Raw genomic sequence first — 12,739 nt, 5'->3', positions numbered from 1 at the left:
AGGTCTCACTCCTGCAAAGCACAGAACTAGTTTTCTCAGCAGACAGAGGGAACCAAGCCAAGATTTCTAATCTTGAGAGGTTTACTATATGGCAGGAAAGATCAGACAAATAAATACAGCTAAATATGAATAAATGCAATCAAATATTATGAAGTGTGTATAGAGCACAGAAGAAGAAAAATTCCTTTCACCTGGGGTCTAGAGAAACTTCTTCAGAAAATGTAGCTTTGAAGATGCCAAAGACATGGGTGGCAATTTGGCAGAACAGGACGTAAGGAATTTAAAAACTAATTCTAAAATTCATATAAAAATGCAAAAAATCGCAAATATCCAAAACAACTTTGAACAAGAAAAATTTTGAAGACTTACAATATCTGATTTTCAGACTTTTTAAAATAAAGCTACAGTAATCAGAAAGTATGGTATTGTTGTAAAACAGGAAAATAGAATAATGGAACAGAATAGAATGTTTCGAAATAAACCAACACTTAGATGGACAATTGAATCTCAGTAAGGATGCAGTGGAGAAAGGATCTTTTCAACAAGTCTTGCTGGAACAATTAGATATCCATATGCAAAAAGAGAAAAATGAACTTTGACCCATACCTCACAAAATACAGAAAAATTAATTCAAAATGTATCATAGATCTTAATAGGAAATCCAAAACTATTAAACAGCTAGGAGGAAAAGCATAGGCTTAAGCAATATGACCTTGGGTTTGGCAAATATTTCTTTGCTATGACACCAAAAGTATAATCTATTTTAAAAAGTAACTGATATAGTGAACTTTATCAAAATGAAGACTCTTCAAAGCTCTTCAAAACACTGCTAAGCAAATGAAAAGAGAAACCATAGAGAGAAACTATTTGCTCCAGCTTACCCGCCCCCTGACCGCACAGCGCCCGCCCCCCAGCAGCAAGCTCACCTGGAGACGGGCGTCCGGCTTACTGGGCAGCAGAAGCCACCCCCAGGCCACGCTGCGGGGTGGAGCGGAGCAAACTGCCGGCTCCAGGGCGGCGGGCCCCCTACCCACGTTGCCCCCGCACCCTAATTGCACTGCCCCGCTCCCCTCCTCAGCAAGCTGAGTGGGACAGGTGTGTCAGGCGACCTGGGGCAGCAGAGGCCCCTCCCAGGCCCGGCCTCTGGGGAGACGGGAGCTAATCCACCAGCTCGCCAGGGGCAGTGCTACTCCCCTCCGCTGCCGCTGCAGCTGCCGCTGCCGCTGCCGCTGCCGCCGCCCCTGACCGAACTGCCCCGCCTCCCAGGAGCAAGCTTACCTGGAGTCCGACTTCCGTGGAATCTCCTGCGGCCAAGGCCACCTCCATGCCAGGCTGCGGGGAAGAGAAGGAATCAACCGGCTTACCTGGGCAGCCCCCTCCCGCCGAAGCCACCCCAAACGCACCACACCCGCCCACAGGAGTCAGGCTGACTGCGAGGATGTGCACCAGCCTTCTGATCCTGGCCACGAGCCTGAGCACCTCCCTGCACCCCTACATCCCTCCAACCCCTGCATCCCCTGCACTGCATGCACTCTTGAACCTCTGCACTCCCTGCACTCCTGCACCCCTGCACTCCCTGCGCCCCTGAGCTGCCTGTACCCTCCACAGCCTGTGCACCCCTGGCACAACTTTCACCTTGCACCACCTACAACCCTGTACCTCTGCATGTCCCACACACCATCTCTTGGGCCTGTGGTAGAGCCTCTGCTGTTGCACCAGCGTGCAGGGGCTCACATCCTTGCCAGTACATGATGCATAAGTGGAACTCTGCGGTTGCCTGCCAGAAAGTATATGTTCCCAGCCACTAGGCTGGGCCACTAGGGTGATCTCTGTGACGTCTCCCAGGACGGGCTCAGAGATGCTGTTCTCTGGGAAGAGAGGAGTTGAAACCGCTCTTTAGGGCAGAGCTGTGCTCACCAGGCCGTCCATGCTTCATGTTTTACACAGGGCTTCACGGAAGTGAAATGGACCCGGCCAAGTAAGGCCTGCTGTGTGCCCAACTCAGTCCTGGGCTCTGAGGCAGATCGACTGGATCCCACCCTCAGGGCCCAGTTTGGGCACCTGAATGGTCCCTTGGAGGCAGCCCATCAGTTCTCAGGAAGAAGTCCGGCTGCTTCCACCCCATGGCCCTCCCTCCCACTGTGCTGGCCTCAGGAAGTTTCCTTATTTGGGGAAAAAGGCAGCCCACCCCCTACCCCACCTCTCGCCATGCTCTCACCCAGGCTGATGCTTTTTCTGCCCTTCAGAGTCTGGAAAGCCATCCCTCTTTAGTTATGTCCCTTCTGAGATGGACTCGCTTCCACTAAATTCTAGGCAAGGATGCACCATGGAATGCACTGGGTAAGACAACCAAAATAAATAGTTTCTTCTGTGAGGTTTTCTGTTTATCTACTGGGGCTGGGCTGTGTGTAGTTGGCTACAGCTATTGGTGTGAGAGGCTAAAGCCACCCGTGTGTCCTTGTTTTCATCTCCCCGCTGTCTTTGGGATTTCCCTAGACACTCCTGAGACATTTACTTCTTTTAGTTTTATTCCTGTTATTACACAGGGGCCCTATTGACATGGAGGTAAGGGGTTGGGGCAGCGGGACAGAGCAGGGCATCTGTAGTCCTGTGATTAGTTCTCATTGAGCCTGTGCCCTGAGCTGTGACCTCCACAAGTGTGTCTCTTTCCCCCCACCCCAATTTGGGTGATGCAGAAGGGATTTCCCTTCCCCCAGGTTGGTTAGGCTCTGGTAAAATAATTTCTCATTAAAAAAACAAACAAACAAAAAACAACTTCCCCCAATGAAACAGAATGTTCTGGGTGTATTTCAATAGAGTTATTTTCTCCTTTCCAGGCAGGAAGCATGAGGGGTTTTTCTCTGACCTTCACTCTGAGAACAGGGTACGGTCCTGGATGTAAAATGCATGAAAAAGAGCAGGGGGCCCCTCTGGCCCCCTGGAGTTGTCACACTCGGACTTCCCCAAGCTGAGCCTCCCACTGGCTTCAGAGACCTGTTAAATCTGCCTGTCCCAGGGGTTCTTACAAAAGCGGTTTCTGCCCTGGGAGCTGTGACTCTCCAAGCCTGCCCGGCTGCCTCTCTGGGTTGGAAGCAGCTTTTCCCCTCAGTTTTCTGGGATCTAAGAAGTGCAGTGGGATTGCAGCTCCCTCAGCTCCGGTGTTGTTTTCAGGACAGAAGGAGCAACTTCTGAGCTCCACACGAGCTGGACCAGAGGCTGGAAGCCTCCCCTCCTCTGCCTCCGTGCAATCAGTGGCTGTTCTTCTAGCCGAGTTTCTGAAGATGTGGATTTAAACACACACATCCCAGCCTCCACAGGAGCACACAGTCCCATAAATCCCCCCAGTTTCCACTGGTAACTACGGAGCTGATGGGGACACGGGTTTTGAGATCACAGAGGCCTGAATGCAGGAATTGCTCCATGGCCTATTAACGTGGTTGCTCTGGGCCTTGTCTGAAGTGGCTTCCTTACCGCACCTGGTACGTGGGAAACACAAAATAAGTACTAGAACCTTCACTTATGCTCCCTCCTGGGCCTTCAAACATAGAAAGTAGTAAGTGAACTCAGATGGCCTAGTCACCACAGTGAGGTCCGTCCAGCCTGGCTCTCCTGAGTGATGGGCACTGACTTGCACCTTAGCTCGGAACAGTAGGAGAACCGCCTTCCTCTAACTGGGCATCTCCCCACACCAGGCACTCCCTCAGCTGAGACGGGGCCAACTCCCCCATTGAGGTGTGTGCTGGTGGCTTCAGTGTGACCTGGCCCTGCCGGGATGTGAACCTACAGTGAGTGAGGTGGAGGGTCGGGTGGAGGGGGGTCCCTTCTGGGGTGGCAGGTGGTCCGGTAGCACCCCGCCTGGCCTGATGCCTGCGGCTCCCTAAAACCTCCTACAGCTCCTGGGTTGGCTCCGGTCCTGGCCACTCCACGCACCCTCCCAGTATATTTTCATTAAGTCCCTTTTTTGCTTTTGTCAGCCAAAGGTGGCTTCTGTTGCTTGTTCAGTGAAACAGTGCATCGGGAAACCAGACTATTTCTAAGATCAGTAAAATACCAACCTCGGTCACCTCGCCGGGCAGACCGTGCAGCACAAAGGCCCGCACAGGGCTGTGCAAATGCCTTACATGAAGGGTCATCATCTTTCTTCAGAGATACAGAAGCTGGTGGTTCAGGTAAAACCTCAGGGATGGATTGAGGAATCCAAAGCTGGTTGGTTTCAAAGGCTAACTGGTCAGACCAGACCACTGAGCTGTGGTCAGAAGCCTGGCTCAACATCAGGCAGACTCAGCCCCCTAAGTGGTGGGTGGGGCCGGTGGTGTTCCCTTTGCAGGCTCTCATTGGGGATTCACTGTAGCCCCTTAAATGCAGCAGAGATTCCAGCCCCCATGGCCCCCACCCTGAGTGTTCCATGACACAACTCCCGGGAGTGTTTAATTTTCATCTTTGTTTAGGAGGATGAAGGAGGGGCAAGAGGAGGCATAAATTCATACTGACTGATGCAAGGCCACAGCCAGTACCTCCTCCTTGGAGAGCTATGTGCTCCCACAGTGGTGGCTGGGGGGCTGGGCAGAGACAGGCCACTGGTACCAGAGGGACTCGCTTCTCTGTCCACAACTGATGGGTTGGACAACAGATCCACAGGGAGACAGAGCATCTTTCCTGGGAATTTGGAACTGACACACAGAAATCAAGTTCACTCATCTGGGGATTGGAGAGGGGGAAGGGCGGTGGTTGGAAATCAAATGAAACCAGAGCATGAGAGAAAGTTAGAAGTGAAAGAGAGAGAGAGAGAGACTGAGCATGTAAGAGCAAATCGTCAGAAAGAAGGAAAACAATTAGGGGACAGCAATTCCAGCTCCTGACTGTCTAGTCTGTCCCAGCCCATCAACGACCCCGCGGGATGGTTAATTTCATTCCAGTTTTGCAGATTAGGAAACAGGCTGAAAGAGGTGGGGGCTGGGTTTGGGTGCACAGTTAATTTAAGTGCCTCTGGACCGCTCATTTCCCATTGCCTGAAGGCACTGTATCCTCACTGGGACCCCTGCAGTCCCCTGACAGCCCAGCACCCTGATCAAAGGGCCCCTGCGGGAGTGGGAACCCCTCTGAGTGTGGAGAGTTCCCTGCACCGAGATGCCATGCATCAGCAGGCTCCCGCTCACCCCAGGTTAACATCTCCCCAGCTGTGCAGTCCCCCAACCCGGTTCCCTCCCTGCCAGGCACCCCCGTCCTTACCACCGAGTGTACTGCAGGAATTCAGGCACAGGGATGCCCAAAGCAACACGAGCCCACCGGCTATACAAACAGCTAACTCCCAACCCCACCTGGGTTCCAAGGGGACAGTAGGTGTCCTCACCTTTCATGTGTCTAAGACAATCTTCTTCAGCTGGAGGTTATAGAGAAAAATAGAAGGTCCAAAACATAGTTCAGTGAGGAATTCCTCCAAGGACCTGACTCCAGAGACTACAACCAGATGTACCTACCCCCCGGACTTGGGGTGAAGGTGGATTATTGATCAGCACAACCCCCGGTGGCCCAGCTCCTGGGCTTGGCTGCCCAGAGGGGGCTGGGGGAATTGGTAAGGCCAGGGCACTCAGGAAGAGCACAGAGGACCTGACCTCTCCCTTCCACCCATGTAAACCGTTCCCCTAATCTCAAGGCATCGGACAGAGAGCAGCCACCACAATAAGGAGATGCTCCCATCTCTTCACTCACTCCTGTCGGTTCACTTACATGCTGAGCATCCACTGGGTCACAGGACATGACACACAGGATGGCCGATGGGACAGGCTTGGTCCTTCCCCCTGGACCCTGTTCAATCTGATGGAAGAATGATCACTCTTAAAGAGTTTCTCAAAATTATACAGAGACCAAAGACAAGCTGCAGAGTGAACCAAATTTAAAAATAAATGTGAAGATCCCCCAGTCTCCCCGCCTAAGGCTAACAGCATAAAGCAAAAAGATCTTGCCTTTGATCACCAAGGAAGTTGTCACCCCCTCTCAGGTGGAAAGGAGTTATTCTTTGAGCAGGACACAGAAGTGCTCCATCGGATTGGAGTAGGGCCTCTTCATTCATTCAGCAAATGTGTATAAGCTCCTACTATGTACTGGAATCTCCTAACTAGACCCGTTCGCAAGGCCCTCGGGCTTTATCAGTCAACAAAATAGACATGACTCTCCATCACTGGGGACTCAGAGTTTTAGCAGAGGAAACAGGCAGCATGTTGGGGGTAGCAAGAGCTTGGAAAAAAAAAAAAAAAGAGTGATATGACCAAACTCAGGTGATGGCGGTGGGGTGGGAGGCAGGCAGGAGGGAATAAGGCAATCCTGGCAGATCTCACGGAGTAATGAACTTGAAGCAGAAGGAGGAAGAAAGGAAGAGCCAGAGCCAGAGGCCCCCAGAGTGAGGGGGAGAGTGTGGGCAGAGAGGCAGAGCACGCTGGGTCCTGAGGCCTTTGTGACGACTTTGGCTCGTAATGAAATGGTGACCCGTTTAGTGAGTTTTGATGGGAGGGGTGATGTAGTCCAACTCATGATTTTGTGTTTGTGTTTTTTGGGGGGAGGTAATTTATTTATTTTAGTGAAGGTGCTGGGGATTGTACCCAGGATCTCATGCATGCTAAGCATGCACCCTACCACTGAGCTACACCCACCCCCTCAATATATGCTTTTACAGGCTCCCTCTGACTCTGTGTGGATGAGAGATGTAGGAAAGCAAAGATGGAAACAGGAGGCTATTGGTGTCCAGGAAGGGCTGAAGGTGGCTCTTAGGAGGGCGGGGAGCAGGGAGCAGGTGGTTAATGAAGACAGAGTATCCATAATTTTCTAACAAGCTGGATTTACTCTCTGTGTGTGTAAGAGAAAGAGAGAGAAAGGACATGGTTCCAACATCTGGACCTGGATAATGGGAAGGATGTCCTCTCCATTCACAGGGGATGGGACAAGGTGGGGCTGAGCAGGTGGAAAGGGGCTGGTATCAGCTCAGTTCTTCAATGTCATGGTTAAGGGGTGTATTACATATTGCCACAGAAATGCCTAATAGGTAGAGGAGGCTTTTTTTTTCTTTTTAACATTTAAAAAATATAATTTAAATGTATTAATTGTATTATGTGAATGATTTGGGAATTTTATTTCATGCTAAGGTATATGTTATATATAGCCAAATGGAAAATATATCAGAAAAGGGGAGAAATGAGGGCTTTCACATAAACTGACTGTCTATAACGTAGGTAAAATTTCAATAAAACCAGTCTTTAGTGCAAAAACCTCATCTCGGTGTTACATAAAAATAAACGAAAAAGGACTATGTTGATGTATCATTATTTCATGTTACATAATAGCCCCAAACAAACACACTGTTTAACTATGAGGCTTGTAGAAATAGTATTCACTTTATTCACATAAATACAGAAATGCAGAAAGGTTCTAAGGTAGAATAAGCATCTTAGTGGAAATAATACAGATTTGAGCATTTTACATGATATATATGTACTGATTCAAAATTTAGGAAAGTAATTACATAGTAGAACATATGTATGAATGTGAAAGCAAGATGAATGAAAGAAAAAGAATGTGAGTCTCAGGGATAAAGGTCCAGATGGAAAGGGCAAATCAGGGAGTTTTGGAGAAATCGAGAAATTGATGGCATGCCAATTTCCATGGCTGGTTGCTTCCACCAAATAGCAGAGAGAGAGAGGAGAGGCCCAGGAACCAACCCTGGGGCACACCCACAGTATATGTTTGGATAAAAGAGAAGACATTGGCAAAGGACCAGCCAGTAGACCAAAAGCAGAAAGCAGACAGAGCGATGGGCTGGAGCTTGAGTGAAGCAGGAACATGGGGGAAGAGGAATGGAAGAGCTGGGTCAAATGCTGCCGAGGGGCCACACATGATGAGGACTGAAAATTGACCACTATATTTAGCAACGTGGGGTCACTGATGGCCTTGACAGGGCAGTTTCCATAGAGCGAGGGATCAGGGAAAAGCCAAAGAGGGTGTAAAAGTGGATGGCTCAAGAGAAGATGCAGACAGTGAGTTTAAACAACTCCTTAAAGATTTGCTGCAAAGACACAGGGTGGCAACTGGTGGGGGTGAATTAGGGTCAAGGAGTGCTGTTTGTTTCTTTCAAGAGAATGGACGTTTATATACTGATAGGAGCTAGCTAGCAGGAGAACAAAAGAGATGAGGTAGTGAAAAAGAGGATGGTTTTGGGAGTGACAACCCAGAGAAGATGGGAGGGGTGGGGCCTCGGGGACTTTTGGAGGATCTGGCTTTCGATATCACTTGTAATAAGAGGCGGGGCACCGAGAGTGAGGTCACAGACATCAGAAGGCGAGCGGATGTGCTGGGAGTTGCTTGTGAGATTTCTCTTTTGTTGGCTTGTTTGCTTGTTCAAAGTAGAAAAGTAACCTTACCAGCTGAGGGACGAGGAGGAAGAAAGAGTTGCTGGAGTCATGAGCAGAAGATGAGAAAGTGCCTTCCAGGGAGAATGGGACAGAGAAAAGAGCAGGGGGAGACGGGGGAGTGCGCTCCCAGAAAGTTACATTTTCTCTTTGACTTCCCCAAATGTGTGATGTGTAATGTGTGATGTGTGATTGCCCTTCCTGCTGTCTGCAAAATAAAAATTAACTATGGTTCAGAGGAAATGCTATTTCATTCTAAGAGGTTGCCTGTTTCTCAGGAATGGTCATCTTAAACTGCAAACATTACAAAAAAGGTTGAAAAATGAACCTATGTACCTAAAATCCCCTGTTTTCTATTAATCTGGTTACTATTTAGTTCTCCTATCAATAACACATAACCAATACTGCCATGATGGAGGTACATCGATGCTTAAAAGGAAATGAGATCTGTATCCTTTTCCTAAATTCCATGCTTCCTTAATATGCAGTTCCCCTTGGAATTTAGGAATGTCTGGTTTAAGAAGTGAGAAACAGTTTGAGATAAACCCGGCTCAGAAATACACAGCACAACCGCATCTCAGAAGTATATACAGCCGTATAAAGTTTTAGAAGCAAAACTCCGTAACTACTCTTAAAGACTTTTGCAAACCTAGGACTGCCCAGATGTTTACAAAATGGAAAGGAACTCCAATCACTTGCCTGGTACCAGGACCAGAGGCTGGACATCCTTTTCTGTAAAAGCGAGAGAGTAAATATTTTCAGTTTTGCAGATCATTTTGTTGTAACCATGCAGGTCTGCAATAAGAAAGCTAAGAGCACTGGGAGACAGGAAACAAATGGACATGCCCACACCCTCCCTTCCACTCAGGGCAGCTTCTCTGTGGTGGGGAGCTTTGCCACAAACACTTGCTTCTTTGTTTCCATTGGCTTCTTTGTTTCCATCTTACTGCTCAAGCTCAGAACTTCAGGTGGGACTGGTCCTTCAGCATCCATGCAGAGAGAAGGCTGAGCGGGTTGGGAAACCCACCTGATGGAGAAGAGAGATTGCTGGGAGGGACACTGAAGTGGCCACCATGACACGAGACAATCACACCTTCCAGGGTGAAAGGGAACAAAGACAAGGGAGGGACACAGCAGTGGGACCCCTAGGTCGCCTGCCAGGCTTGCTCTCCCTCCACGGCCACAATGGGGGCCTGGGGGGTGTTGGGCTTCAGCTACGGTGATTAGGCTGAAGGGACTCAAGATAAAGGACCCTCCACCTCCTCACTAGGTTCCAAACGCAGCCCCTCTAAGTCCACCCTCTGGGTTTCTGGAACTCAGCTGGAAGAATATATGATCAGGCCAGACCCAGAGCCCAAGCCAAACACAACAGGGGTCACGTGGGGTTGTAACCCCGTGCTCAGTGGTCAGGGACTCCTTGCAAATCTGCGGAAATCCCTGTTCTGCCTCATTCCTGGGAGAAACCCCAGATCTCCTGCTCTGTCTGTTCTTCTCTTGAGGCTATTGTCCTGGAGGGATGCAGTCCTTGAACCTGGCCCTCCAAACATACATAAGCAGCCTGTTCAATGAAACAAATTATGCACTTTTTCACATTTGCCAGTTTTTTGATTCCAGAAAGGCTGTGGGACTCATTCTCACAGTCTCCTGTGCCCCCACCACTTGGTGGCCCTCTGCTCATGGAAGCACGATTTCCCACAACTGCCTCCCAGCTGGTCAGAGGGGAGTGTCCCACAAAGACACAGGTGTTTGTGAAGATCCTATCCCCAGCAGAAAGACTACTCCTGGAGCCACGGACAGGGATCTGGCCTCCTGAGCCGCTCAGCTCTTATTCAAAGCCTAAACTGGGGACCACGAACATTGGTGAATGAATTTCTGAGTCACCTGGACTGGAGGGGCCTGATTTTTCTTTCCAGGAATGGATGTAGCGCAGCCTGCATTTTCAGGGCCGACATTGACGATGGATCTAGTTCCCCAAACTGCACCGCAGGAAGGAGAGGCCCTTCCATCCCACAGCTTGGAAACCCAGAGCAGGGGAGTTCTGAAGAAGTGCATCGTTGCCAGGCCCAACATCCCTGCAGAGTGGCCTCTGCTCCTGAATGAGCTCCCTCCCTGGGCCTTCCCTGCCCCGACACGACCACACCCCAGGCTGTGCCAGAGCTCTGGGGCTCTGCGTGTCCAGGGCACACAGGTGGGACCTGAGCCAGGTGTCCCCTGGGCCTCAATGGGGAGAGGTCTGCCTCAGCATCAGGGGAAGGTGACCCCACATGGCTGTCCGGACAATCTAACTATGGACCTCCAGGAGCCCTGGGAGCAGTTTCCCTGCAGGTGTTAGGAGCCATCATCAGGAGGGCAGGCCCCTCTTTGGGCAGACCGTCTTGCTGTCCTGGGCCCACGTGCTGAACACAGGAATCTACACGCCCCCAGGAAATCCCAGGCAGCCTCACAACTTGGTCACTTGGTGGCCTGGGTACCATGGGCTCCTTGGCCATATCATGAGGGTGGTCCTTGCAGGCATGGTCTCCAGGTGCTCCCGTTAAGAAATCCCCCTGTGTTTCTGGAGTCACAGAGCCCACACCAGAAGTTTGTTGTCCTGCAGTGACCCCCACAGCAGCCAGCTCCCCTGTGCATGTCCAGGGACAAATGACAGCAATTTATTTCCAGGAACCGTGATGAACAAGAGGGTGGGATTCCATACTAATTTCAGGATCCTGGTAACTCACTCTGCACCCCAAAGTGCATCCATGAGAAATGTGTGTATTGGGATGTCTGTGCCCCTAGGAGAGCTGCTCCTCGGGGCTCCTGGGATCCTCCAGCCCCTCTCAAGTTTCTCAGACCCTGGGTCTAAATTTTTATCTCCCTCCTTTGGTGTACAGCCACCTGTGTCTCGTGGTCACGGGTCACTTTATTGCATGACTTGGCATGTTCTTAGTGCTCGTCCTCCACCCCTGCACTAGACCCCCACGATGTTCCCACTGACCCTTGGCTCCCTGTGTGGGTCAGGGGGCCCTAAGTCTGCACCCTTCACTCTCCTCCTCTACCCCCACCCCTGGGGCCACCCCTAGGTGGACTGGGAGGTGTTTGTAAATGAGTCTTACACAAGGACATGACTGGACAAAGCAGGGCCCCACCCCCGGAAAGCACACCCGCTCCCTTCTCTGAAGAGGACCCCACAGCCCCACATTGCCTCCCAGGGGTCTACTCAGGACACAGTCCCCCAGTTCTGGGCAAGGCGTCTCCCTGGAACCCTTGCTTCCAGGCAGAGTCTCTCTGTCTTTCTTCAGAGTTTAGAGTTGTTCCCATGTCTCTGACCACCAAGGTGCCTAGCACAGACCCTTCACTGACCTGGAGAGACAAGGAAGATATGTGGCCACAGGTCTCACAGGACACACCTACTGGGACTGTAGGCCAATGGGCCATCCTTCTGCCTTCTCAGGTGTGGATCCCATGGTACCTTTTTGCAGGGGGTTCAAATGGGGAGTGGGGCCCAGAGAAGTTCATGGGGCTCTCTGGGCAGGGAAGACTTGGGCCAGGCAGCCTTGCCTGGTTTCCCTGCTGGGGCACTCTGAAAACCCCCGCTCCTCTGGCTGTGGCTGGAGGCCCCCCCAAAGTTCAGGGCGGGGCCCTTTCTCTCAGCCTCCACTGCCTCCAAAGCCACGCTGGCGCTGGCATGGGGAAAGAGCTTTCTTGCCCTTTTGTGGCCAAGTTGCCAGAGGTGGATGCTGCGGGGAACTGGAGAGAGTTAGCAGTTGCTCAGATGTGAGTGGTTAGGCAATTTGTCACCCTGTCAACTAGCCTTAAACATTGGAAAGAGGACTTTCCTGGGAAAGATGGAAGTTACTTTCAGTAATATGTCTATAGATTTCTTTTTTTTTTTTCTTAAGGACTCATAAAACTTATCCCAGGTCATTCCTAGTATGGACCATTATCCAGGGATCAATCAGAAAATGCAGGAGGAGAGGGGTGGGGGTGGGGAAGAGGAGAGGGGAGATCAGAGCCCACGGAGAGGAGATGCCCCTCCCAGGAGCCACAAACTGGGCAGTGGCTGTTGGCATCCAGCTCTCCTGTTCTCAGGCCCATTTCATCTGCGGGGTGTTTCCAAAAGAAACAATGGTGGAAGGGCCATGGAGGACCCCTAGACCTCCCAGAATAGACAGGGGGAGCAGAGTCACCATGCTGGCCCAGAGCTTGGAGACAGACCTGCAGTGGAGACCACAGGTCTCCTGAGAAGCCAGTTTCAAAATAAAGGCAGTATGCGCTGGAATACCCAGTTCGAGCAATTGCTTCATCATAGACATGTAATTTACATAGTTCTTCTTACCACGAAACTCTGTGTTCCCAACAAG

This window comes from Camelus dromedarius, chromosome 26, assembly GCF_036321535.1.
Source record: "Camelus dromedarius isolate mCamDro1 chromosome 26, mCamDro1.pat, whole genome shotgun sequence".
Classification (NCBI taxonomy): domain Eukaryota; kingdom Metazoa; phylum Chordata; class Mammalia; order Artiodactyla; family Camelidae; genus Camelus; species Camelus dromedarius.
Note: the sequence above shows the minus strand (reverse complement) of the source record.